Source organism: Chelonia mydas, chromosome 3, assembly GCF_015237465.2.
Source record: "Chelonia mydas isolate rCheMyd1 chromosome 3, rCheMyd1.pri.v2, whole genome shotgun sequence".
NCBI lineage: Eukaryota > Metazoa > Chordata > Testudines > Cheloniidae > Chelonia > Chelonia mydas.
Genome location: NC_057851.1, coordinates 14458610 through 14484601, shown reverse-complemented (window position 1 = coordinate 14484601; position 25992 = coordinate 14458610). Strand labels below are relative to the sequence as shown.

Below are 25992 nucleotides of genomic sequence, written 5' to 3'. Positions count from 1 at the left end.
AGAGCCGGGGGGACCATCCCCCAGCAGATAGAAACTCGGCACCTATGTCCCGGGCCCTGCACCCCACTATGGACGGCCCTGCTTGCGGGGCTCACACTAGTGCTCTAAAACTAGCGCTATAGACAACATTTGAAGTTGCAGGTTGGCCTGGAGTTCGGGCTCTGAAGCCTAAGGAGGGGTGGGCGTCAGAGCCCGAGGTGCAACTTCAAAGCATTGTCGACGGAGGTATTTTTAGAGCGCTAGCAGGAGCCCTGCACACCAAAATCTGTCAGCCCAAACTGGGAGGTTCTTTGCTGCAGGCTGTGTAGACATAAGTGCTTTGCAGAACAGGGGTCTATAGTATTTGTGTTACTCATATATTGCGTATAAAGCAACACAAGTAGAGCTACAAGCACAAAATATTCAGAAGAAAGATTTTAAAACTTCTGGTGCACACTTAAAGGAATGACACTGGTGGAATACACATTTTGCTATTTACAACCCCTTCGAAATATTTTGTGCATAATTTATGAGTTTGTATTGAAAAATGTATAAACAAGTTTAGTTTAGGACAAAACTACAATCCCCTTTTCAAACCAAACATGAGTAAAGAATGTTAGCTTGAAATTGTGCAACCTCTGTCTCTGCATGTTAATTTTGCAAAACAAATTTGGATCATGCTATTTTGCCAGTGTGTTATTTCTATTTCACTACAGATTTTGTACAGCACCATTCTCAAGTATCAAACAGTGGCACATAACACAGTAACAAACTACAGAGCATCATGTATTGGTATAATGCAATTGTTATTACTAATTCCTGGGAAGCAGTGACTCTGAAAAGGACTTGGGGGTCATAGTGGATAATTAGTTGAACATGAGCTCTCAGTGTGATGCTGTGGCCGAAAGGACTAATGTGATCCTTGGATATATGAATGGGCATATCGAATAGGAATAGGGAGGTTATAGTACATTTATATTTGACACTGGTGTGACTGTTAATGGAACCCTGTGTCCAGTTCTGGTGTCCACAATTCAAGGATGTTGATAAATTGGAGAGGGTTCAGGGAATAGCCACAAGAATAAGTAAAGAATGCCTTAGCGTGAAAGAGTGAATCTATTAATCTTATCGAAGAGAAGATTAAGGGGTGATTTGATCACAGTTTATAAATACCTAAATGGTGAACAGAAATTTGATAATGGCCTCTTCTGTCTAGCAGATAAAGGTTTAACAAGATCTAATGGCTGGAAATAAGGCACAATTTTTCAATAGTGAGGGTAACTAACCATTGGGACAACTTACAAAGATTTGTGGTGGATTCTCCATCACTGGAAATTTATAAATCAAGATGGGATGTTGTCCTAAAAGACAAGCTCTAGTTCAAATAGGAATTAATTCAGGGAAGTCCTATGGACTACGTTATGCAGGAGAGCAGACTCGATGAACACGATGCTCCCTTCTGGCCTTATAACTTATTAATACTATAAATCTTTTCTCAGGCCTAGATTCTTACACCCCTACTCACGCTGACGAGTATCTTACTCTGTAAGTAGTTCAACTGAAATCAATGTAATTAAGGGTGGCAGAATCTGTCCTTCAGTTTGTACTGTGCTTTTATACAGGCAAAACTCCCATTGACTTCAATGAACATTTGGCCCAAGTAAATGCTGAGTAAAGACCTTAGGATGTGGTTCATTGACCCTTGGCACTTCTGTTTGCTTCTTGATATGCACATGGGCTCTTGACCTGGTGCAGTGTGCTCTAAACTGAAGAGATGCCTTCTGTCATCACATCTCATGTCAAAGGTCTGTGTTACAACCACACTTGAGCCTATTGCATCTTAAGTTAATTAAGCACAAAAGCTTAGTAACAGAATCAACTGGGATTGTGTGTCTGGGGACGGTTTGAGCCTTTGTTCCCTGGATCATTCTTGATCATCTTTGATCAGCCTCAGTCAGCCTTGTGATCACCCTCCCCCTGTGTGATTAACGAGGGGGTAGGGCTGACCTAGGAGAGAAGGCCTTAAAAGCCAGAGGCTAAGCGACCAACGGGAGCTAGCGAACAGGGGAGTTTGAGAGGGAGTCATAATATAATCGCTATAGTTAAGAAGAACCACATCGCCAGTGCCAATGCTGCTCTTGTCTCCTCCACCTGTGTCTGTATCCAGACAGACAACATGACCGTGGATGCGTCTACCCAGATCCTGGTGTGGATTTGCAGAGACTGTGGCCTGCATTTCCACTCACAGAAAGCCAGGATGGGGGGACCATCCAGTGCAAAAGGTGCCTGCTGGTGGAATCTCTCAGGAAACAGGTGGGAGAGCTACAGGAGGAGGTGGCTAGGCTGAGGAGCATCCATGCCCATGAGGAATTCCTAGAGAGTATTCACATGGAGACATCCAAGGCTGAAGAGGTTATCCAGCTACAGAAGACTGCTGTCACACCACCAGGGGAGGAGGATATGGCTCTGTCACAGGGAGGACACTGGTTGCTGTTTACTTCTGGCAGCAGGCAGTGCTCCACCCCTACTCCCAACCCACACACCAGGGTGATGGAAAACAGATATGCTGCCCTAGCAATGAGTGATGAGGAATCACCCCTAAAGGTGGAAGAGGAGAAGCCATGTACCCCCAAGGCTGGGAGATCACAGCCACCACTCTCAGGAGGAAACATAGGATAGTGGTGGCCAATGACTCTCTTCTGAGGGGGATGGAGGCACCTATATGTTACCCTGACATGGAATTCCGGGAGGTATGTTGTGTGCCAGGGGCCCGTATCTGAGAGGTTACAAAGGGATTGTCGAGGATCATCCAGCCCTCTGACTGCTACCCCATACTACTCATCCATGTGGGCACTAATGATACTACGAGGTATGACCCTCAGCAGATCAGAAGTGACTACAGGGCTCTGGGAGTACAGGTGAGGGAGTTGGGAGCGCAGGTGGTGTTCTCTTCGGTCCTTCTGGTCAAGGGTAGGGGCCCAGAGAGGGAGAGATGCATCCTGGAGATGAACGCCTGGCTGCGAGGATGGTGTCACCAGGAGGGCTTTGGCTTCCTTGACCACAGTATGCTGTTCCAGGAAGAAGGACTGCTAAGCAGAGATGGGGTCTGTGGTGGGTTCCCCCCATCTTCAGGATCCCACCTGGGACTGGGATATCGCTGAGCCTGCCTAACTCACCAGCCAGGGCTCCCTTTATACTGTATTGCTGAGGCAAGCCATCCAAGCCCTCCCTCAGGCTTAAGACTGCACTTTACCAGCACACATACTGATAAGGACACACCCAGCTGCAGCTTTACACACAGATGTTGAGATCAGCTCTGCATGGGAAGGCTCACTAAGGAACTGCCCAGTATTCAAGTGCATGCCCCTCCCCCCGAGAGGGTAGACCCAAAATTGTACCATCTTGAGCTGCACAGAAACTTGTACAGTATAAGCTCATGAAATTTGCCCCCTCCCACCCCAATGTGGAGAGAGATATGCAACAGCTTTTTGCCCCCCAGTTATGAATTCCACGCACTGGGTTTTAGACAAAAGATAAATAAGTTTATTAACTACAAAAGATAGATTATAAGTGATTATAAGGGATAGCAAACAGATCAAAGCTGCTTACCCAGCAAATAAAACAAAATGCAATCTAAGATTAATATTCTAAAGAAATTGGTTACAAATAGCAAATTCTTACTCTAAATGATGTTTTAGGCAGATGGCAGAGACTTGCTGGCAGCTTAAAACTCACTACAGATAGTCCTTTCACTGGCCAGACACCCTCTAGCCTGGGCTCAGCCCTCCTGCCCACCAACCTCAGTCTCTTTGTTCCTGAGGTGTTTCCAGCAGCCTTCTTTCTTGGGCGGGGAGTTAATGAAGAACAAACCATGATGCTGTCACTCTCTTGCCTTAAATAGCTTTTGCATATGGTGGGAATCCTTTGTCTCCCAGTTAGTGGGAAAATACTAGTATTATCATGGAATCCAGTACCAGGTGACTTGGTCACATGACCATGCAGCTAAAACTCAGAGGCTGTTTGTAGCATCTCCAGGAAGCATCCTCAAAGACCTATTGTTCTCCCTAATGGCTCTTCCCAGCTAGACATCTACACTGATTGCACTCTGCCAAGTGAGCATTCCCCAGGTGTAAACACCTTTGTAATAGATGCATAGACAATATTCCTAACTTCAGATACAAAATGATACATGCATACAAATAGGACAATCATATCCAATAAATCATAATCTTTTCAATGATACCTCACATGACCTATCTGATATAAAATACATCATAGTTATGCCATAATCATATCATAACAGTATCTCTACGAAGAATATGGGGGCTTAGTGTCACAGGCTCCACCTATCGAGGAAGGGGAGGAGCATATTTGGATACAGACTGACTAACCTAGTGAAGAGGGCTTTAAACTAGGTTTGAAGGGGGCAAGTGACCAAAGCCTACAGGTAAGTCAAAAACATGGAGACCTGGGAGAAGGGTTGGAATTTGGGGGGGGGGGGGGAGGCGCGAGGGCTGTTATAGCAGGGATAAAGGAGCGACAAGACAACTGTGGGGGGGGAAATCAAATTGGTATCTTAGATGTCTGTATACTAATGTGAGAAGTATAGGGAATAAGCAGGAAGAATTCTAAATACTAATAAATAAACACAACTATGATATAGTTGGCATCACAGAGGTTCGGTGGGATGATACGCATGACTGGAATATTGGTATAGAAGCATACAGCTTGCTCAGAAAGGACAGGCAGGGAAAAAAGGGAGGAGGTATTGCCTTATATATTAAAATGTATAAGATAATAAGGTGATAAGTAACAGTCAGCATGGATTTGTCAAGAACAAATCATATCAAACCACCTGATAGCATTCTTTGACAAGTAACAAGACTTGTGGATAGGAGGGAAGCGGTAGATGTGGTATATCTTGACTTTAGTAAAGCTTTTGATACTGTCTTCCCTGACCTTCTCATAAACAAACTAGGGAAATGCAGCCTACATGGAGCTACTATAAGGTGGGTGCATAACTGGTTGGAAAATCGTTCCCATAGAGTAGTTATCAGTGGTTCACAGTCATGCTGGAAGGGCATAAGGAGTGGGGTCCAACAGGGATCAGTTCTGGGTCTGGTTCTATTCAATATCTTCATCAGTGATTTAGATCATGGCATAGAGAGTACACTTCTAAAGTTTGCAGACGATACCAAGCTGGGAGGGGTTGCAAGTGATTTGGAGGATAGGATTAAAATTCAAAATTATCTGGACAAACTGGAGAAATGGTCTGAAGTAAATAGGATGAAATTCAATAAGGACAAATGCAAAGTACTCCACTTAGGAAGGAACAATCAATTGGACACATACAAAATGGGAAATTACTGCCTAGGAAGAAGTATTGCAGAAAGGGATCTGGGGGTCATAGTGGACCACAAGCTAAATATGAGTCAAGAGTGTAACTCTGTTGCAAAAAAAGCAAACGTCATTCTGGGATGTATTAGCAGGAGTGTTGTAAGCAAGACATGAGAAGTACTTCTTCCGCTCTACTCTGCACTGATTAGGCCTCAACTGGAATATTGTCTTGAGTTCTGGGCGCCACATTTCAGGAAAGATGTAGACAAATTGGAGAAAGTCCAGAGAAGAGCATCACAAATGACTAAAGGTCTAGAAAAAATTGTGTTTGTTTAGTCTGGAAAAGAGAAGACTGAGAGGGGACGTGATAACGGTTTTCAAGTACATAAAAGGTTGTTACAAGGAGGAGGGAGAAGAATTGTTCTTCTTAACCACTGAGGATAGGACAAGAACCAATGAGCTTAAATTGCAGGGAAATTTAGTTTGGACACTAGGAAAAACTTCCTAACTGTCAGGATGGTTAAGTACTGGAATAAATTGCTTAGGGAGGTTGTGGAATCTCCGTCACTGGAAATTCTTAAGAGCTGGTTAGACAAACACCTGTCAGGGATGGTCTAGATCAGGAATCAGCAACCTTTGACATGCGGCCCATCAGGTAAAGCCGCTGGCAGGCCACGATGGTTTGTTTACCTGCAGCATCTGTAGGTTTGGCCGATCGCAGCTCCCATTGGCCACAGTTTGCCATTCCAGGCTAATGGGGGCTGCGGGAAGCAGTGACCAGCACATCCATCAGCCCATGCCACTTCCCGCAGCCCTCATTGGCCTGGAACAGCAAACTGTGACCAGTGGGAGCTGCAATCGGCTGAACCTGTGGATGCTGTAGGTAAGCAAACTGTCCCTGCCTGACAGCAGATTTCCCTGATGGGCCGCGTGCCAAAGGTTGCCGATCCCTGGACTAGATGACCTCTCAAGGTCCCTTCCAGACCTATCAGTCTATGATTCTATTATTCTAAAAAGCAAAAGAAGATTCACCATCAATTACCAAGTGTGAGGCACATGGGATCTGTGTGACGTTGCACTCCATATGTTTTATAGAAATATGCTTATGAGTGTGAATATGATGTAACTGGAATATGCTCTATGCAAAACGTCTCTTGTAAGGTATCATAACAAAGGTTATAAACTACTGAATATATTCATCCTATTTGTATGCATGTATCATTCTTGTATCTGAAGATAGAAATATGAAGTATAACTCTGAGTTCCTATTGTAATTATGCAAAGTGTGGGCCATTAATGGTGGTTTAGAATCTTGATGGCTCTCATTGACTAGGACAATTGGTTGCAAATGGTTTATTTACCTGCAAGCCTTCCTGTGTACGTGTGGGCCAACCCAGGAAGAATGGAGACTAGGGGTCTTACAGTGACATGTAATCCTTGAACTTTTCCATTTAGGAGGAGGGGTGGGGACCCAGACAGACAAAAGATTCCCGCCTTGTGCCAAAGCTATAAAAGGGGGTGGAGCAGGACAAAAGGGGCCAGTCATGAGAAAACCCCTGCTTACCACCTGAGATGTCTGCTCGATCTAACAAAGACTGTACTAGGGAAAGGATTGGGCCCAGACTAGAAGGAGTCTAGTCTGTGAAAGAAGCTTATTGGAACATCTTTGAGGATAGGATATTACCTGTAATCAGTTTCTTAATGTATTAGGCTTAGACTGGGGTGTTTTGTTTTATTTTGCTTTGTGACTCACTTTGTTCTGGCTGTTACTACTTGAAACCACTTAAATCCTACTTTTTATACTTAATAAAATCACTTTTGTTTATTAATAAACTCAGAGTAAGTGATTAATACCTGGGGGAGCAAACAGCTGTGCATGTCTCTCTATCAGTGATATAGAGGGTGAACAATTTACAAATTTACTGTGTATAAGCTTTATACAGAGTAAAACAGAGTTATTTGGGGTTTGGATCCCATTGGGAGCTGGGTGTTTGGGTACTGGAGACAGGTAACCTGCTGAGCTGTTTTTAGTTAAAGTCTGCAGCTTTGGGGGTGTGGCCCAAACCCTGGGTTCTGGAGTACCAAGCTGGCAGTGAAAAATGGGCTCAGAGGTAATTTCAGCACATCAGGTGACAGTCCCACGGAGGTCTCTGTGACTGAACTCAACACAACATGTTTTACATTTTCTGTGTTGTAAATATGGGTAGTAGGACGCTGGCTGGTAACTCAAAGATTTTGTATCCCCCAGCCAACTGACTCCTGACGTATTTAGAAGGGTTTGCAGCTCTAGTCTTTGTTACTGCTAATTCAGATCTGGGGTGTATTTAATGTATCTGGCCCAAGTTCAGGAAAGCATCCCAGTTCAGCAAAGCACTAAGCATGCGCTCAATGGACAATTGACTGCTTTCCTGAATTTATTTATATACAGTAGATACATGTGCTTTAAATTGGGACCTATATAGATAATATGACCTCTGCCTAAATGTCACATCCAGCTTAAACTTGATAGCTAGGTAATGCATGATAAAATGTAAAGTCCCATTGAGGCCACTGACCTTTATTCAGTAATGCACTGTGGCCTGATATATTACTTATGAGAGCCTCTTCCACTGTCCAAATCTTGGTATTGTCATCTACTATTTTAAGCTTGCTTACAGAACTGGAATAAAACATGGATATAAAAAGGTGATTACAGCAGTGCAAGTCTGAGCTTTTAAGTTCCTTTTCCATGAAAACAAACCAAAGAATGTTTTATCCAAAAGGTAGACAGCTGGTTGTTGCTTGCCATGAACTTGAATCATGTACCACTTATTTAAGAGTCCAGTCTGATTTTCCGCTAAAAGCAAAACAAACCCTACCCAAGAAGCTGGTCATGGTTTCCCTTCAGGTGTAAGTCCATATATTTAGATAGAGTCTGTGGGCCAAATTTTCAAAATGGCCCCAACCCGGCCTCTAAATTTGCAGCCAAGGTTTTGTGGGTGTGCACATTTTTGCATGTTCAAAAATATGGATATGTGTGACTAGATCAAGTAGCAATTAACTTATTTGCCAGCGCAAATTCAAGTGCCAGGACATGCAAAAATTTTCAGTCACTAAAGCCTCTACATCTCACTTCTTTGGGACATGGGCCCTGACCCTGAAAGGCATTTGAGTGCTTAGCTCCCATTGTAATCAAATACTTTTGAGGATCTGGTGCATAGTGTATGGACGGGCTGACCATCTCTTCTGAAGTTCTTTTGTACATGGTTGGGAGATTCTGTCCTGTGGTTTATGCAAAAAAGGAGAAGATCCCCTTTTTTTCTTTTTTCACTTCACACTGGCACATCAGAGCAAGAGAGGCCAGGTTTGACCCCATACTGCTTAACAACAATTGTGCACCCATGTCGGGTCCTGCTCCCCCACCTCCACTGTTCACATTTCACTAGGGACTGCAGTCTATGTGCTATGGCGCCACCTCAGGGCCAACTTCAAGTTGATTCATTTATTATAGGTATTGATTCATTTATTATAGGTATTTCTAGCGGGGTTAGCATTGTAGTAATTAGCTTTAATAATTTTTTTTAAATCTGAGAGTTAGAAGCATGGGCTTTGCTAGTAAATTTGTAGCAATAAACCCAGTTTGAAGCAGACTGTGTATGAGTCCCCATGTCTGTGTTAACTTCAGGGATACTGGTATAAAATGTGATTTTTGTTACTTGTCCGTTCATGCTGTTTATTTTCTATTGGCTGTACATATTTGTAGTGTCATATAAATGACTAATAAGTTAACCATAATAATTTAACATCCACACTGCTCTGCTTCTGAAAGCATAATTATTTCTATAGCAATCTCTTGGAAACAAAAGCATATTTAGGCTTGACAGAAGCCTGCTGTGGATTTTAAGAGTTTCTTCAGATAACATTTAACCGCATAAGCATAAGTAAAACTGTGTGTGTGTAAGAAATTGTAGAGTAGTCATGTTTGTGAGAAAAAAAAAGATAAAGTAGCTAAAAAGCTAGAAAAGGCTGGTTTGAACTAACAATAAGCCTGTACTGACGGGGAAGAGGAATTAGTGGGGAAATGGGAGACTAAGATATAAGAAAAGATAACAAAAAAATTATCAATAAGTTTGTGTAACAAAGGGAGGTTGAAGGTGTATTATCCAGTGATGGAGGTGACTGTGATGAGATCGCCCCAATGAGCTTCCCAATTGTGAGTAACTGATCCCTGCTTGCTCAGTGTTTTGCCTTAATAGAGATTTGTTAGACCCATCTGCTGAGTGAGTCTCAGTCCTACGCAACCCACTGATGGTATCATCCTAATAATGAATGAAGATATCAGGAAGGAAAGAAACAGATACAAACTTAAAAGCACGGATCATCGTTTCACGCAATGAAACAGAGGCAGAGCAATTCAGAAAATGATCTCCCAGTGTAAGCCAAAATGTCTCTTAGGATGTTTTTCCAAAGCCTTCCAGTTCGGGTCAGTAGGTCCTGAAGCACTTTCACTGGCAAAGGCAACCATAAAGATATCCACATCATTCTGAACCAAACCTATCTCGCACAATGGGGTCCTGCTCAATGCCTGGGGCTCCTAAGTGTTATTGCAACACAAATAAGTAATAATAATAATAATTCATTGTAAATTCACACAGACCTTCACTTCTCAGACATGATCTAAACTTTGCAGCTTAGGCCTTTCCCTTGTTGTTGACCTAGTAATGGGCATAAATAAAAAAACAATACTTGTACTACAAATGTCTTCTTAGTCGTTTTTATCTTTAATCAGATTGACCAAAAAATTCAAAATTTAGGCAACTAAATCTACATTTAGACACCATAATGATATTCTTCGTACCTGCAGGTTTTAGAGTTGCTTGGCACCTGTGGAAATCAGACATCAATGGGAGCAGAAATGGGCCCTTGCTTTCTGCTCATTCCTTTTAGACATAGATTACAACTCTGAGAGTCTGAGGTCAGGATCATTGTGCAGATGGTGTCTACATTTAGGGTAGGCACACAAGTCTGAAATGTTTGGATTGAGGTTACATTGCAGTGACCCATTGTGTTTGTAGGGCTTCTGATTTTTAGGTTTTAACCAATAAAACACCCCGATCAAAAAAAAAAATGAAATTGGTGTTTATCTAAAAAACACTGGAAAAACCAGAATTGGTTACTTGTATCAAAGGGCTCGTCTACAAGGAGCAGTAATGTGGATTACAGGGGTATGATTTCTAAAGTGCGCTAATGTGTTGTGCTTTAATTGGTCTGGATAGACCCTGCTGGTGTGCACTAAAGTTTCCCTAGTGCACTTTAATATACTGCTGTTTGAAAGAGTATGTTAAAGTGCGCTAGGGAACATCACAAAGAGGTTACTCATTACAGTATATATTACTACAATAGGTAATATTTGTAATATACATTACTCATTATAGTATATATAAAAAGAAAGCCCTGAAAACACTTGACTTTTGAATATCTACATAAAATTTAAACATTGCTAAAAATAAATCCCGAAAAATAAAATTCATGGACCTCCCAAAACAGAAGCCCTATTCATATTGTATCTTTTGCTGCAGTTTGGGACATACTGGGCAAGTCACTCCTAATAAATCTCATTGTGAATATAAGAACCGGGAGTGGGCCTGGTTATGTATTAAGAGCTTACAATGTACACAGCACTGTACAAGAGATGAAATAAATATAGTTCCTCCCCAAAGGATCTCCAGCCTAAAAGGAGCTGGAAATATGTGTACCAGAAAGGCAGGCAGGATGTTTAGAAACCACATGCTGGACAGACCGCATTCTTAGTTTCGGTTTGATTCAGCTAGCATCTTTGATACTCCTCCACAAACTGTATGTGCTGTAGGCAGATATCAGATGGTTCCTTTGAATAACTGGCTGATATTATATCCCATTCACCAATTTAGGGAGGAGGCAATCGATCAGCCTGGGAGATCATTTTGACAAGCCACTTGCTGTAGCTTCGCAACTAAACATTTGGTTGAGTACAGCTGAGAACTCAAATGCTGCTGCTTGTAAACACGCAGCAGCAACCACGGGCCATTCATGAGCAACCTGATCTAATGCCATTAGTGATGCTAGTGAGTGGTGCCTTCTGTTCTCATGAGGATGTGTATGCCATGGGGTGTCTCCACCCTTCCAGGAACACTTTCAGTATATAACGTAGCTCACACAGGACTGAAGGGGAGCACAAACCCCACACCAGACAGGAAGCGGTTAATTAACAGACAGCCTCAAATTGCCCTGCCCTGTAACACCTGTTGGTGGGTGTTAGGTTAAGCCTGGGAGGGGGGATTTAAAAGGAGGGGAGTCATGTAATGGCCTGATAGAGAGGGCACATAGGCTGCTCCTAGGTGGGGGTAAAAAGCCTGTTTGGCTAGGAGCTGTCTGGACACTGCATTATGCCTGAACCTGTCAGTGGAAGGGTAGACCTGAACCATATTGTTGGTGTGATTAAAGCCCAGGAACCTGATCTTAGGCCAAGATGTTGCAGCTGGGGGCCTACCTGCCAGGAAGGGGGCTGACAGCTGAGCTGGCTGGGATGAAGCTGTTTTTGTTTGGTGTATCTAGTGGATTTTGACTGAAGGGCTCAATTACCCTGGAAGGGGTGGAGCTTTCTGATGTGATTTGGCTGGAGGACTAAGCCACATCTATAGTGGAAATGGTCTGACTAGCATGTGGGGAAACTGAGGCAAAGCTACTGCATTACACCATGAGATGGGGGTGCTGGGATGGCACCTCTATTATAAGGACTGTACGAGTTAACCAGTCAAGATAGAAGCAGTAAGAATTTGTTATGCAAGACAGTGGGGGGTGGGGGGGGGAGAGATTACTGGGAATAGGAACATAAAGCAGAAAAGGAAATACCTTATAGCAACCAGAAAATTGATTTTCTTTTTTTATTATCCCTGCCTCCCCAGTCAGCAATCCCCCATGTCATACTGTGGGACCCTTTAGGCCTTGGTAAGGGATGCATTCACAGCTAACAATTCAGAGAACTCTTCTTTAATTTGGGCCTGGTGGTGACAGATAAGTTTGGCTAGAAGACACAACCAGTAGATGGGGGCGGGGGGAAACAATCTTAAACCATAGCAGGAATCCGGACAAAAGAGAACCTCTCCAATTTTTCAACATCCTTTTTATACTATGGTCAACCAGAGCTGGGCACAGTAATCCACAGCCTTTCATTGAGATAATTGCTGTTATGCTTCAGGATGAACTTTGTTGCAGAACAAAGATTCTTTCTTTCTTTGCTAGCAATAGAGATTATTTTAAAAGCTGCTGGAATTCTTTGTTCCTCTTACTTTACCAAGCATCAAGGCTAACAAACATTTCTCTTAGTTAAAAACATTCCTCAGCTAGATATGCAGACACAGTAGTTCAGTTTTTTTCAAAACTGTGGGTTAACTGTAACACAACAAGTCTTTATTTTGGGGGGCTCTAAATTGGGTCAGGAATTCGACAATGTCAAAGAGAAAAGGATGTTTGGAGGACTCATGGACAGAACATGTTGATGCTGTGCCTCTTCTGTCAGTTGCCTTAGAACTTATTGTCACTTCTGGTTAGTGGCTTCTGCAGTGATAATCCTAGTGGCTGTGTTACCATATATATTTACTGACACATACTTGTTAAAGGACTGGAATTATACAGCTAATCCAGAGAGACAGACTTTCTGTATAGAAATTTAAATGAAACATTATTAATCGTTCCCACTCCTCCCATCGTGGGCAGGGTGCTTTGCAGACTAATAAAAGACACAGATAGCCCTTGCCTCCCCAGTTTTATTTTGCTGTCTTCATTGCATTCTGCAGAAGCCATCGGTAGATACTAAACACATAAAGAAGGGTCAGACTATGTCCCCCTAACCAGCTACAGGGATTATTCATGGGTAAGTTAATGTTGATCCAGTCAGCATTAATTTTACCCATGTTTCTCACTCTGCTCTCTGGACTCTTCCTTTAAGGAGGATTCCTAATTCAGCAGCCCATGAAGGAAGCCGGGGGCATTCAGAGGGGACAGAGATGGATAAGAGCCAGTATGTAGGACAGGCACAATGCGGTCCTGGTTCATGACTTGGGCTCTGAAGTGCTATTGCAATACAAATAAATCATAATAATTAATCTATGGATTACAAGGATATCCACTCACAATAGTAAGAATTAAAAAATAGAAACAGGGAACCAAAACTTTGAAAGGGATCTAAAACCTCATGCTTCAGGACATATGACAGCATGTCCACATATCTATTCAGGGGACACCATCATAGGGCCTGATCACATCAGCCACACTATCAGAGGCTCGTTCACCTGCACATCTACCAATGTGATATATGCCATCATGTGCCAGCAATGCCCCTCTGCCATGTACATTGGCCAAACTGGACAGTCTCTATGTAAATGAATAAATGGACACAAATCAGACGTCAAAAACTATAACATTCAAAAACCAGTTGGCGAACACTTCAGTCTCCCTGGTCACTTGATTACAGACCTAAAAGTCGCAATATTACAACAAAAAAACTTCAAAAACAGACTCCAAGGAGAGACTGCTGAATTGGAATTAATTTGCAAACGGTACACCATTAAATTAGTCTTGAATAAAGACTGGGAGTGGATGTGTCATTACACAAAGTAAAACTGTTTCCCCTTGTTTATTTTCCCCCCCTACTGTTCCTCACACTTTCTTGTCAACTGCTGGAAATGGCCCATCTTGATTATCACTATAAAAGGTTTTTTTTTTTTCTCTCTCTCTCCTGCTGGTAATAGCTCACCTTACCTGATCACTCTCGTTATAGTGTGTATGATAAACACCCATTGTTTCATGTTCTCTGTGTGTATATATATATATATCTTCCTATTGTATTTTCCACTGCATGCATCAGGTGAAGTGGGTTTTAGCCCACGAAGGCTTATGCTCAAATAAGTTTGTTAGTCTCTAAGGTGCCACAAGTACTCCTGATCTTTTTGTGGATACAGACTAACATGGCTCCTACACTGAAACCTGTATGACTGTTATCCTATAACTATCCACTGCAAGATTTCTTGCACCATCTTCTGGCACTGCTACTGGTCACTGTCTGAGATGGGACTCTGGTCTCATTCACCACAGCAAGTCATATAAGGGCCATTAGTGGAAAGAGCTTGAGTGAATTGTAACCTTTCTATAGGATTTTTTAATATATTTACTTAACAGAGAATCTCCTTTCTGTAGATTTCTGTAGGATGTTTTAAAAAATTCTATGGGAATGATCTCATTCTGTTTCATTTTATAGATTTTCACAGCCATTTCTGTAGAACCTTATTGATTTCATCCCCATAAAATTTTATAGGAGTAAGGAGATACCACAGAAAACTTTAAGGTTTAGCAGCCTCAGACATGTAGATGGCAGAGAAAGGAGGAAGAGGAACAGTTCTTTTTCCAAGGAAGCAGAAGATCAAAATTCTTAAATGACTTTCTTTTTATAATAAGACCAAGGTTGGTCCTTTTCCGCTATAATGGATAGATATTTTCATCAGTTTGTGTGTGCTCCGTGAAATTGACATTCACAGATAAAAGTCTAATACTCCCAAGCCTAGTTATTATGACACTGAACTAGGGGAACCCAACGGAGGAGAATGAGAGTTCTGGCATAGAAGAGATCTACATGCAATGCTTAATTTGTGCCAGGGCTTGCCAGGGCTCAGCCCTGGCACCTCTAGACTTGGCAGGTCATAGCCCCGGCACCTCTGGGCTTGTCACGTCAATTATGAAAATAAAATAATCTGTTTGAGCCCTGGCACCTCTTTCATTACAAATGAAGCTCTGTCTACACTCCAGTGCCCAGAGCCAGATGATGCCACAGAAACCTGAACTCGCCTCCACCTGGTGGGCAGAGTTTTCCCTTTGAACCCCCACACCCCTGCCTGTAGGGAAGTGATTGGGAAGGGGGAAGAACAGAAATCCCCACCCTTGCGCAGAGAGGGGCAGGCAGAAACCTCCCCCCACCTGCGGAGAGGCGCCGACTGATTCCCACCCCTCTCGCCCAGCCTGAAGCAGCAGCCGGCGTTGACACGAGCTCGGAGTGCGGGCGGGAGGGCGGAGAGCGGATTGGCTCCCGCAGCCTGGGTGGCTGAGCCGCGGGGCGGGCTGATTGGGCCCGGCTGCCGCCCGCCCTCTGTGGCCCGCCCGACTCCCCCGAGCCGCTTTGTCAGGGGGCAGCAGCTCCACGGAGCCGCGAGCCGAGCGGAGCAGCAGCCGAGGCGGTGCACGGGGGCTGCGGGGAGGGAAAACGAGCCGCAGCAGGTAAGTTGAGGCGCAGGCTGCGCGGTGTCCTTGCAGTGTGGGGACCCCCCCCTCGGGGGGTAGCAATTGCCAGGTACCCCCCCCCCCCCGAACGGGCATGTCCCCCGCACCCCCAGCCCGTTATATAACAGCCCTGAGGGATGCTGTCACGGGGAGGGGGGACAGTTCCTGCTCTTCCCGGGTGTGGGAGGAGAACGCGATCCCGCTTGTGCCCCCAGCGGAGGGGGTGCGGCTGCCTGGGGGACAAGACATGGATCGTGCCCAGCGCTTGGTGTCACGGCTCGGGGGGCTCAGCAGTTCTCCTGTCAGGGCTCCCAAGGGTGCCCCTTGCAGGGGCGTTCTGAGCCTCCACGGCTTCAAGGGGTCTGGGGGGGGGAAAAGGCGCGTGTGGGGTGGGGGTGTCCTCATCCGGGAGCAGCGACTTCGGCAAGGTAGTAGGGAGCCCCTCGGGGACCCGGCTCAATTTTTTTCATTTTGTTTTGGCTGGGTCTGTGACCGCCCCCCCCCCGCGTGATTTCCCCCCTCCCGCTGCACACCCATCAAGCGCTACAGCCCCCACAGGACCAAGCCATGCTGCGCTGTCAGAAACGTGCTGGGGTGGATTGTGGGATCTTTGGGGGGCAGGGACCAGGTATTGTTGGGGGCTTGTGGAGTACTGCGTGCAGCCTTGGCATGTTGCAAATAAAGGGAGGGGTGTTTGGATAATTCAGGGGGAAGGGGGCTTGCTGTGGGGTTTGGAGATAAATTACTTATTTGGGGTGGAGGGAATTTTGGTTAAATGGGGAATTGACAAATGAAGGAGTGTCTCGTGTTGGGGTGTAGAGATGTACATAGGATCTGGATAAAACCAAATATGGGAGATGCTAAACGGGGTTCTGCTGTGCTGGATTAAACCTCTCGGCTCACCTAAAAATCAGTGGAAATTAAGTGACAACAAACCTGTTCTGACCGCTTTGTGTTGCTTCTGAGTGTGGAAGTACAATGAAACCCGTACCACATGCCCCTCCCAAAGGGACTCTGCGGTTTTAAGAGACCACTGTAAAGACAGCCCTAGGATTCCAGTACGGTTTTATCAGACCTCTAGTTAACTGTCATCTCAGCAACCAGTTTTCTCCTGGATCCATGAGTAGTCATTTAAGAAAGTTTTCACTCCCCATCACCTTCTAAGTTTGTGTCCATAAATTCTTCATACATTTATTGTTTTTAGCAACTAGCTTAAAAATAAAAGTGGCAGATTCTATAATGTTTGTATGGATTTGTTAGCATGGCTTATATTTCGCATTTTAGATTTTCATAGTCTTCTGTAGCTATATTTAGAAAAATAACTTGCTCCAGTTTTGTTTGTTCATAGAGGTTGCTCTGTGGAGTAATTAAGCATTGTTCTTTTAAAATTATAGCATTACTCCCAAGCAACTCTGTTGCTTCAGTAAACATACAAAACCAGTAAGAATAAACAGTACGCTTTCACAGTGAATACAACATCATCCTCTGAGAGTCTGAGGTCTAAGACCATTGTGTAGATGGGAAATTGTCACAGGAACTACAAACTAACCTTCTGTTTTGCTCAGTGGATGGTTACTAAGTGGGAAATATGTCCATACGTATTGTAAACTTGGCTCTGTGGTTTCTTCAGTGCAGTAAGAACCGAGGACAGGTGACCCCTCCCTTACCCCAGTTTGAGGAGGCTGGGGCCCATCTGTCTGATGTATTTGATTCTATCTTTTGCCAAACAATGTGCTTGGCTGGCTGGTTCTTGCTCACATGCTCACGGTCTAACTAATTGCCATGTGTGGGGTCAGGAAGGAATTTTCCCCCAGGTCAGATTGGCAATGACCTTGGAGGTTTTTTTGCCTTCCACTGCAGTATGGAATGTGAGTCACTTGCCAGGATTATTTGGGTGTATCTCATGTAATAATTTCCCTGCTCTTGCAGGGGCATTGGTGCATCTCAGTACCTCCTATTCTCTGCCTGTGGCACACAATAACCTAGGCTCCTGTGGGCTTTAATACCATGGTCTAATTTTGGTTGTTGGGTTTAGTGTACAGGTGCTGGGTAGTGTTGATGGCTTGTGATATACAGGAATCAGAGTAGATGAGTAGCTTCTGTTCCTAAAATTTATGGCTCTAATGTGGGCTCTGTTTGTATCCTGGGTTTTGGTTTGTCCCCACCTGTATTAAGAACGCTGATGGCTACACTGATAACACCCATATGATGGTGCCTGGTTTGTAAACTTCTATGTACCAGCCGTGGCGTCTATAAAGAGAGTTTCTCCAAACTCTTATATTTCGAATGGCTTCAGTTTTTAATTTCCCAATTGCAATGAAAGTGTGATAGAAAAAAGACTGCCTGGATGGTTATCATTCAATAAGATTATCTTGAATTTCTTTTCTTAAAGATATGATTTATTAGCCTTACCTTTTCACCATGTGTGTCCGTATCAATATTTTAAAAAGCAAAGCAAAACTACAGTCCTGATCCCACAATGTGATGTGCAGACCCTCACTTCATCGGATGTGATTTTTAGACATTTTTATTGCCACTAGAGGGAGCAGTCATAAACCTGAGTGTGATACAGGCTATATTGCTTCTTTGTCTGCAGCGGTCCGTTCCTATTGTCACTTTGTGTCCAATTCGTCTGTCTCTGCTTTGGTGAAAGTTCCACTGGAGCCAACAGAAGTGTTGCCATGGTAGGGATTGTGGGATTGGGATTTTGGCGTAATAAGGAAATACAAAGGCAACTTCTCCAGTGTTGGTCTAACTCAGCTCCTATTGCAGTCAGTGGGAATTTGATTTAGGCCAGCGCTCACGTGTCTGGTAAAATGCCCATTGACTTTAATGAGAGCAGAGTTAGGCCAACGTTGAATGCATTTAAAATTCTCAGAGAGATTGCTAATGTGTCCAACCTGTCCTGGGACCAGCCTGGCTACACCACTGCAAACAACGCTTTGAAAATCTCACACACACTGCCTGAAGACAAAACTGCCATTCACTTCAGTAGGAGCAGAAATGGGCCCCTTGCTCTTCGCTCATTCCTTTTAGATTCAAGACTGCAACTTTTGGTTTATTTTTGGTTTTTCTATTTTTCTCATTTTCTGTGGAATTAGTTTTCCCAGAAGGTTTGTATCTATTTAGTCACTTGCAATTTTGATTATATTTAAACCTTCTTCATTAGTAGCATTTTGTTCCATTATTCTATTTTTAGTTATGTAGTTTGTCATGGCTGGCAGCATTGGTCAAAAAAAAGAAAGAAATGCTTCCTAGCAGTTTCAAGAGATCCTTAGTTATAACTTGAAGATGTTCCCAAGGGACCTTTTAAAAACTCTTTTAAGACAGAAAAGCAGTTTCTAAGGAAATACATTATTAATTTCCATAAATATAGTGTAGAAATGGATATGTAAATGGTGGTAATTGAGTCCCCAATTCAGCAAAACATATGCTTAAGTCCATCCAGCAAAGCATATAAGCATGTGCTTAACTTTAAGTGTGTGCTTAACTGCTTTGCTTCAGGGTCTAATTTCATAATAATATATACTTAAATGTATTTTCAGTCTTTGACTCGCAAGTCATTCTCTGTTGTCCTGAAGTCATAATGCCCCTAGTGGCAATTCCAGTAGAATGAATCAACTGGTATCTATTGATTCCTGCTGGCCTCTACTGATTTTGCTGGAGAGCCATTAGTTCCAGGAACCAGTATACTATCTGAATGGTTAAATAGATCCACAACCTAGTTGCCAGAAAGAACCAGGAGAGAATTTTCAACTAGAATTTCAACTAGGGGTCAGGAAAGTGAGGATTTTGGGTGATATAATCCATCTTGATGCTGAGGGCCTTCACAAAGTCTCTGAACCCCTTCAGCTATGAGGAATCACTGAGCTAAGAGGGTGATAGGGGCTTTTGCATCACTTGAGCACCCAGATGGTAGGATCTGGGTTGGCTTAGGATAGGTCAGAATGGAGCAGAGCATTGGGGTGCACACAAACATAGTGGCCAGGAAACTCCATATAAAGGATGTGGAAGGGCAGTGACCACTTGTGTGGTCCATATGCTAACGGAGTAGTGGCACGGGGCCTGTACTACCATTCTGTGGGTTAGGAATGTGTTTAACACACACGTGGGTTTAATACACAAACACTCCACATAAATGCTCTGTTTATGCATGTTTGCAGTGTTGACCCTTTGAGTATTGTAGTTTAATACCCAGAATTAAAACCAAGGGCCAAACTCAGCAATGATGTTTAGGGGGATACAAATTGCATATTGGTAAGGTGATTTAAAGGAGACTCACTTACATATCAAGAAGCCAGAGGAAGGTGAAACTTACATGAACTTGCACTCAGACTTGCCTCTGAATTTGACCTAACATTTCAGACTCAGATAGGCAAGGGTCCTGCAATGGGATGTGGGCCCTAATGCCCAAGCAAAGGCTCATTGACTTCAGCAAGATTCCAGGCAATAAAATTCAGTGGATTCTATGATAAGGTCACAGCATGCTTGGATCATTAAATCTGAGGCTGTTTTTCAGTAAATTACTCCTATTGGAATTCTGAATAATTAATCAAGTGTCATTTTTGTTATCTTAGGTGTTTCTAAAAGCTTGTTTATATAAAAGCTAAATTTGGGGCCAAATTTGAATTCAATGTTTGTTTGTTTTTTTTAATTATAATGGGTCTGATTCCCATTTACAGTAAGGCCCTGTAATAGGGTGGTCTGCCCTTTTAAGGGCCGGGGTCCTGGAGTCACACAGTCTAGTCGGATGATCAGATGGTTGGGAAGGGGTCAGGTGTTTTATATAAAGGACTGAAAGAGTTCAGGTGGAAGGTAGCTTCAGGAAGAAGATGGGCTCCAAGCAGGGGAATTGAAAGGAAGAAATGCTTTCTATTTGACACTGAGAGCGGCAAGAGAAAAAGACCCTGGGAACTGTGGCAGGCTGAAGAACAGCTTTGTTTTGGTGTTTTGCCTAAGTTTGGTGTTTGAAGACTAAAAGGCTGGCCCAGAGGAAGATTCTAGGTGAGTCCTTCATGGGTTTGGGGAGACAGGCCAGCAGCCTTACAGGCCTCCTTTACATTTTCAGAGCTGTGTGACGTGGTAGTAAATAACTTTTGCCAGAAGCAATAGAATGGGGCCTTAGTGTAAATCAGAATGTGGCCCAGTTACTATATTATACCAATATACCTGCTTAAAAATAACCAGTTAGATGGACTGCAGTGATTTATAAGGAATTAATTCTCTTTTTTGTGGGGGGGGGGAGGAGGAGGTTTCTGATGACACCATGAGCTGTACATACTTGTGTGGTAATTATTATTAAATGCTTTGACAGAATTATTGGCAAGAAAATGTTTCTGGCACAGGTTTGTTTGAGGTGATAAATGTATTTAGTGGCTGAGTAAATACTAAAACAAAACAGATGTTTGATAACCACACAATCTTTTTGTTATGAACATAATCCAGAATCATGACTTGATTCCTAGGGTTACATGGATGAGAAAATCTCGGCTTGTGAATGGCTGAGAAGTCATTGGAAGGGTTAGCAAATTCTTCTATTGTTTACGCAGAGGTCAAGAAAACTCAGATTTGGAACAAGGGCTGACAAATCAAATCACATATGCACATCTTAATTGGCTACAGCTGAATCCATATGTTAGCCAATCAGATGACATGCAAATCTGTGTTTCTTGAGGACTTTTATTTAGCCCTGATAATGCTTCAGAGACTTCCCAGAGGAGCTCCCACTTGTAATGCCGATAGACCACGGTTGGCGGCGGCTGGGATCAAACCTGGGACCTCTGGAGCTTAACGCTTAAGCTAAAATATATTGGTGTGTTAGCCAGGGTTGTAGCACACATCAATCTCTAGCTGGCCTACGCATCACTAGAGGGGGACAGAGTGCCACACCAAGCAGTTCTGGGTTACAGAGTTACTGAGGATATTAGATCAACAAGGTGGGTGAGGTAATTATTGGACCAGCTTCTGGTGTTGAGAAAGACAGGCTTTCGAGCAGATGCAGAGCTTTACAATAACATTGCATACAATTGTTAAGGGGGTGTGTGTGTGTGTGTGTGAAGACTGTGTGTGGGTGCACTTCCCCCCCCCCCCCCATCCTGGACAGAGGATACTATTATCCCTCTGCCTAATGGCAGCTGATATCAGAGCCTTGCTGGCTGGTTTCTTAGTGGAGAAGAAATCAGTGGCTTGGAGTCTGGATATATTTTAAGTGTAGCTTGTTTTAGCTATAGCACCAGTCCTGGAATGGAGGTGGTTACAAAATATGCAGGACAATCCCTTCTCAGGAATCTCAACTCAACACCGACCCAGAGACCAGCTCTGTCTTAAGAATTTACTCCAGTTGGAGGTCAAGGCAGAGAGCAAGTGTAACCCACGCATCTCCTGGGTGTGGTGTTCTGTCCCATCTAGTGGCACAGAGACCACTTAAAGAGAGAGATAAAATGAGTCTGCTCTACAGCCTTAGCTAACAGCCAGTTGGCTTTTAGCTCATGCTGTAGAGGTTCATGCACTAAGTTCGAGAGGTTCCAGGTTCGATCCCGCCCACTGACAACCGGGGTCTGTCAGCGGAACACAAGTTCTCCTGCTGCTCATACAGCAACCTCTGGATAGAACCTTGCATAACAGAACGAACAACAGCACACGTCTTTCTAAGACTGAACATTGTCTCACAAACAGAGAAAAAGAAGTTGGAAGACTGAGTATCATCATCACCTGGTGGTACCTGATATAACTATAATCCCTTCAGGGGGTTTGCTTTTATTGCTAACTTAATTAACAAGAAAAACCAAACATCTGCTTTCTCCCCAAGCTTGCCTGCCCTTTTGATTTCCTGTTCCTTCTGCTTGAGAGACCCTCCTAAATTCAAGCTAATTGGACATACCCGCTCTAACCTTAGCGTGACTCAGAAAAAATATCTCTGCACATCCCTATGCACGGTTCAAATACCGGACATCAGGATGACTCAGTAGAAGAGTGGCTTAAGATCTGACACCCTGCTATAGTTACATTTGATTTCTTTGCTCCCTTACAGAGGCACCTCCCCTCACATAACATCCCTGTGGAAACCATAGCAATTGCTTGCATGGAACAGTAATACTAGGAAAGTATTTAATCTATTTTTAGCTGCCTTTTAATGTAATTTAGCACCTGTAAACAAAGGAGAGCCAAGACCTTGTGACCAGCTAGCTCTCCGCAGACTATTGGCAAAGGTTAGGTTGACTACTGGTGGTCAATACACCAGAGTTTGGTACCACTGGGCACCGCTCCGTACAAACATCACAAAGTATGACTGACCCCAGTGTTCCTGAGCTGCCTGTGTCAATATCCAGTGGCCTGGTACAGGAATTAGCTTGGGCCCCTACAGTTTTACCCTGAAGGTACATCTACACTGTATGCTCCTTTGTGTGCATAAAGAACATATAATATCCCCCCCCCCCCACTACCCCCCGTAGCATGAGTACAAATAGCAGCATAGATGGTGAGGGACTGCTTAGGTAAGTAAAGACACTCCTGAACCCTGTGGGTATGTACCCTACACGCCTCTCTACTTACCCAAGCAGTGCCTCCCTTTCCACCCTGCTATTTTTAGAAGTGTAACATCCTGTTGCTTCCCCACTCCTAGAGCCTCTTTCTGCCGCAGAGAAAAGGGCCAGCAGCTCCCTGTGGCAAGAGTCTTTCTTTGCAGCAGGGAAACTGAGACTTTTGGGGGCAACTTTAGATTCTTCTACATGAAGGCTTTCTCTTAGTCAGATGCGCCCACCATCTCTCTTTGATGTAAGATAATTGTATGTTGTGCAAGCTTGTGAAGCCAGTGGGGTTATACCAGGGGTATAGTCATGGCAGATTGGGCCTGAAGGGTTCATGTTACTTATTGAGATTGTTTTTCATAGATATTAAAGTCAGAAGGGACCATTATGATCATCTAGTTCGACCTCCTGCACAACGCAGGCCACAGAATCTCACCCACCCACTCCTGCGAAAAACCTCTCGCCTATGTCTGAGCTATTGAAGTCCTCAAATAGTGGTTTAAAGACTTCAAGGAGCAGAGAATCTTCCAGCAAGTGACCCGTGCCCCATGCTACAGAGGAAGGCGAAAAACCTCCAGGGCCTCTTCCAATCTGCCCTGGAGGAAAATTCCTTCCTGACCCCAAATATGGCGATCAGCTAAACCCTGAGCATATGGGCAAGATTCACCAGCCAGATACCCAGGAAAGAATTTTCTGTAGTAACTCAGATCCCACCCCATCTAACATCCCATCACAGGCCATTGGGCCTATTTACCATGAATATTTAAAGATCAATTAATTACCAAAATCATGTTATCCCATCATACCATCTCTTCCATAAACTTATCGAGTTTAATCTTAAAGCTAGTTAGGTCTTTTGCCCCCACTGCTTCCTTTGGAAGGCTATTGTTTCTAAATATCGCAGTGGAGTTGTACACAGTATAATCCTGGGCAGAATTTAGCCCTAAGAGTTTTAGTTGCATCAGTAGTTACAAATGTTAACAAGGAACAGCAAGTAGTATGCAAGAGAACAAGGCAAATCAGAAACATCTGAACAGACTATGTAAATGTAGCCCTCTAACCACTTCCTTTCAGAAAAGATAATTTCTCCTACACCACTTGCATATAGTTAATTGTTTTAAGTAATCTGGATGTCTCCTCTTGGGGCCTGATCCAAAGCCATGTTCTCAAGTCTATTTCCTCCCCCCCCCATGTTCGTTAAAACTCCTTTAAAGAAAGTGTTAATGAGCTTAGAACAACAGGACATATATTCTACAGCAAACCTTAAATTCGGCTGCAGTTTATTCTGTATGGAAATAGTAGAATAACAGGGTGTTGTTTTAGCTATATGCACTGCTCCTTTCAGCCTTTCTATAATATCATTTTTTTGAGGTGCTTTACCTTTTTTACTTTGATTTGAAATTTGGAACCATCCTTAAAGAACTTTTTTGCTTTTAAATCAATTTTGAAACTGTTGGTTCTCTTTTTGAAGGGGGTGTGTGTGTGTGTGAGAGAGAGAGGAGAGAGAGAGAGCGCATGTGTGTGACTGATACACACACACACTGTAATGAACTAGCGCACTGAAGTTTTGCTTCTGTCTAGCTGGAGTCCAGACTACAGTGCACCATCATTGGGTTCCCTATCCCTTGACCCAGTGACTAGATCATTTGTTTTTGTGGAGTGGAGGGGACCTTAACCATGTCTTTACTTTCAAGGCCCTTTGTGGCATAGCCTCACTCCAGTCTCTCATTCCGTATCGAGAGGTTGACTCCCGCTTCTGATCCGCTGATGACTAGCCTCTGTCTCCAACTAGTTAAATTTTCAAACGAGCACCTTTGTGCATTCTCCCTTGTTGGCCCTAATGCTTTGGAGGAGTTCCTTGTAAACATCTGGAAAGCTACATTTGTTCTGTGTTTGTACAATACCTAGCACCATGGGGTCCTGGTCTGTGACTAGGGCTGCCAAGTGCTATGATAATTAATATTATAAATCATATGCCAAACTTATGGATATGTCCTAGAATTTTATCATGTTTAATATACAGTTAGGCATCTTTTAGGCTGCTACTCAATATTTTCATTAATGGCTTGGATAATAGAGTGCAGAGTGCGTCTATAAAATTTGCAGATGACACCAAGCTGGGAGGAGTTGCAAGCTCTTTGGGGGACAGGGTTAGAACTGAAAATGATCTTGATAAATTGGAAAAGTGGGCATCACACTCCAGGAAAGATGTGGACTAATTGGAGAGAATCCAGAGGACAGCAACAAAAATAGCAAGTTTAGAAAACCTGACCTTTGAGTAAAGGTTAAACAGACTGGGCATGTTTAGGCTTGAGAGCAGAAGATTGAGAGGGGGAACATGGTAACAGTCTTCAAATATGTTAAGGACTGTTTATAAAGAGGACAGTGATTGATTGTTCTCCTTGTCCTACCTTCATTGGACATGAAATAATGGGCTTAATCTGCAGCAAGGCAGATTTAGGTTAGATGTTAAGAAAATCTTTCTAACTACAAGGATTGTTAACCAATTCCAGTACTTAACTAGCGAAGCTGTGGAATCCCTATCAGTGGAGGTATTTAAGAATAGGTTAGACAAACACCTGTCAAAGATGGCCTAGGAATACTTGGTTCTGTCTCAGTGTGTGGGGATGGACTAGATGACCTCTTGAAGTCCCTTCTGGCCCTACACTTCTATGATTTTATAATGCAGACATGGTCCTAAAACTTTGGTTTGAATCTCATTGAAGTTGATGGTGGTGTCCTCGGTTTCCAGCTCAAGCTATTGCATTGCTGTCTAGTGAAAGTGACTTTCAGATTCAGCTTGATTTCAAGTCTCTCTTCTAGGACTAAGAATTAATTCCTGGAGAGACTTGTGTGTATGGTT

General features: G+C 43.4%; 1 protein-coding gene across 3 annotated transcripts in view; it reads left to right on the top strand.

Annotated features, from left to right (window-relative positions):
- Positions 1–15455: 15455 nt before the first annotated feature.
- RCAN2 (regulator of calcineurin 2) overlaps positions 15456–25992 on the top strand; it is a 161694-nt gene continuing 151157 nt past the window's right edge. The window contains exon 1 of one of the 3 annotated variants that reach the window (XM_037893935.2): positions 15456–15600. The gene's annotated coding sequence lies outside the window, so the exon portion shown is untranslated. Of the gene's footprint in view, positions 15601–20344; positions 20608–25992 lie in introns of those variants that run through there. The other 2 variants (XM_043542165.1, XR_006289328.1) reach the window with 2 other exon arrangements.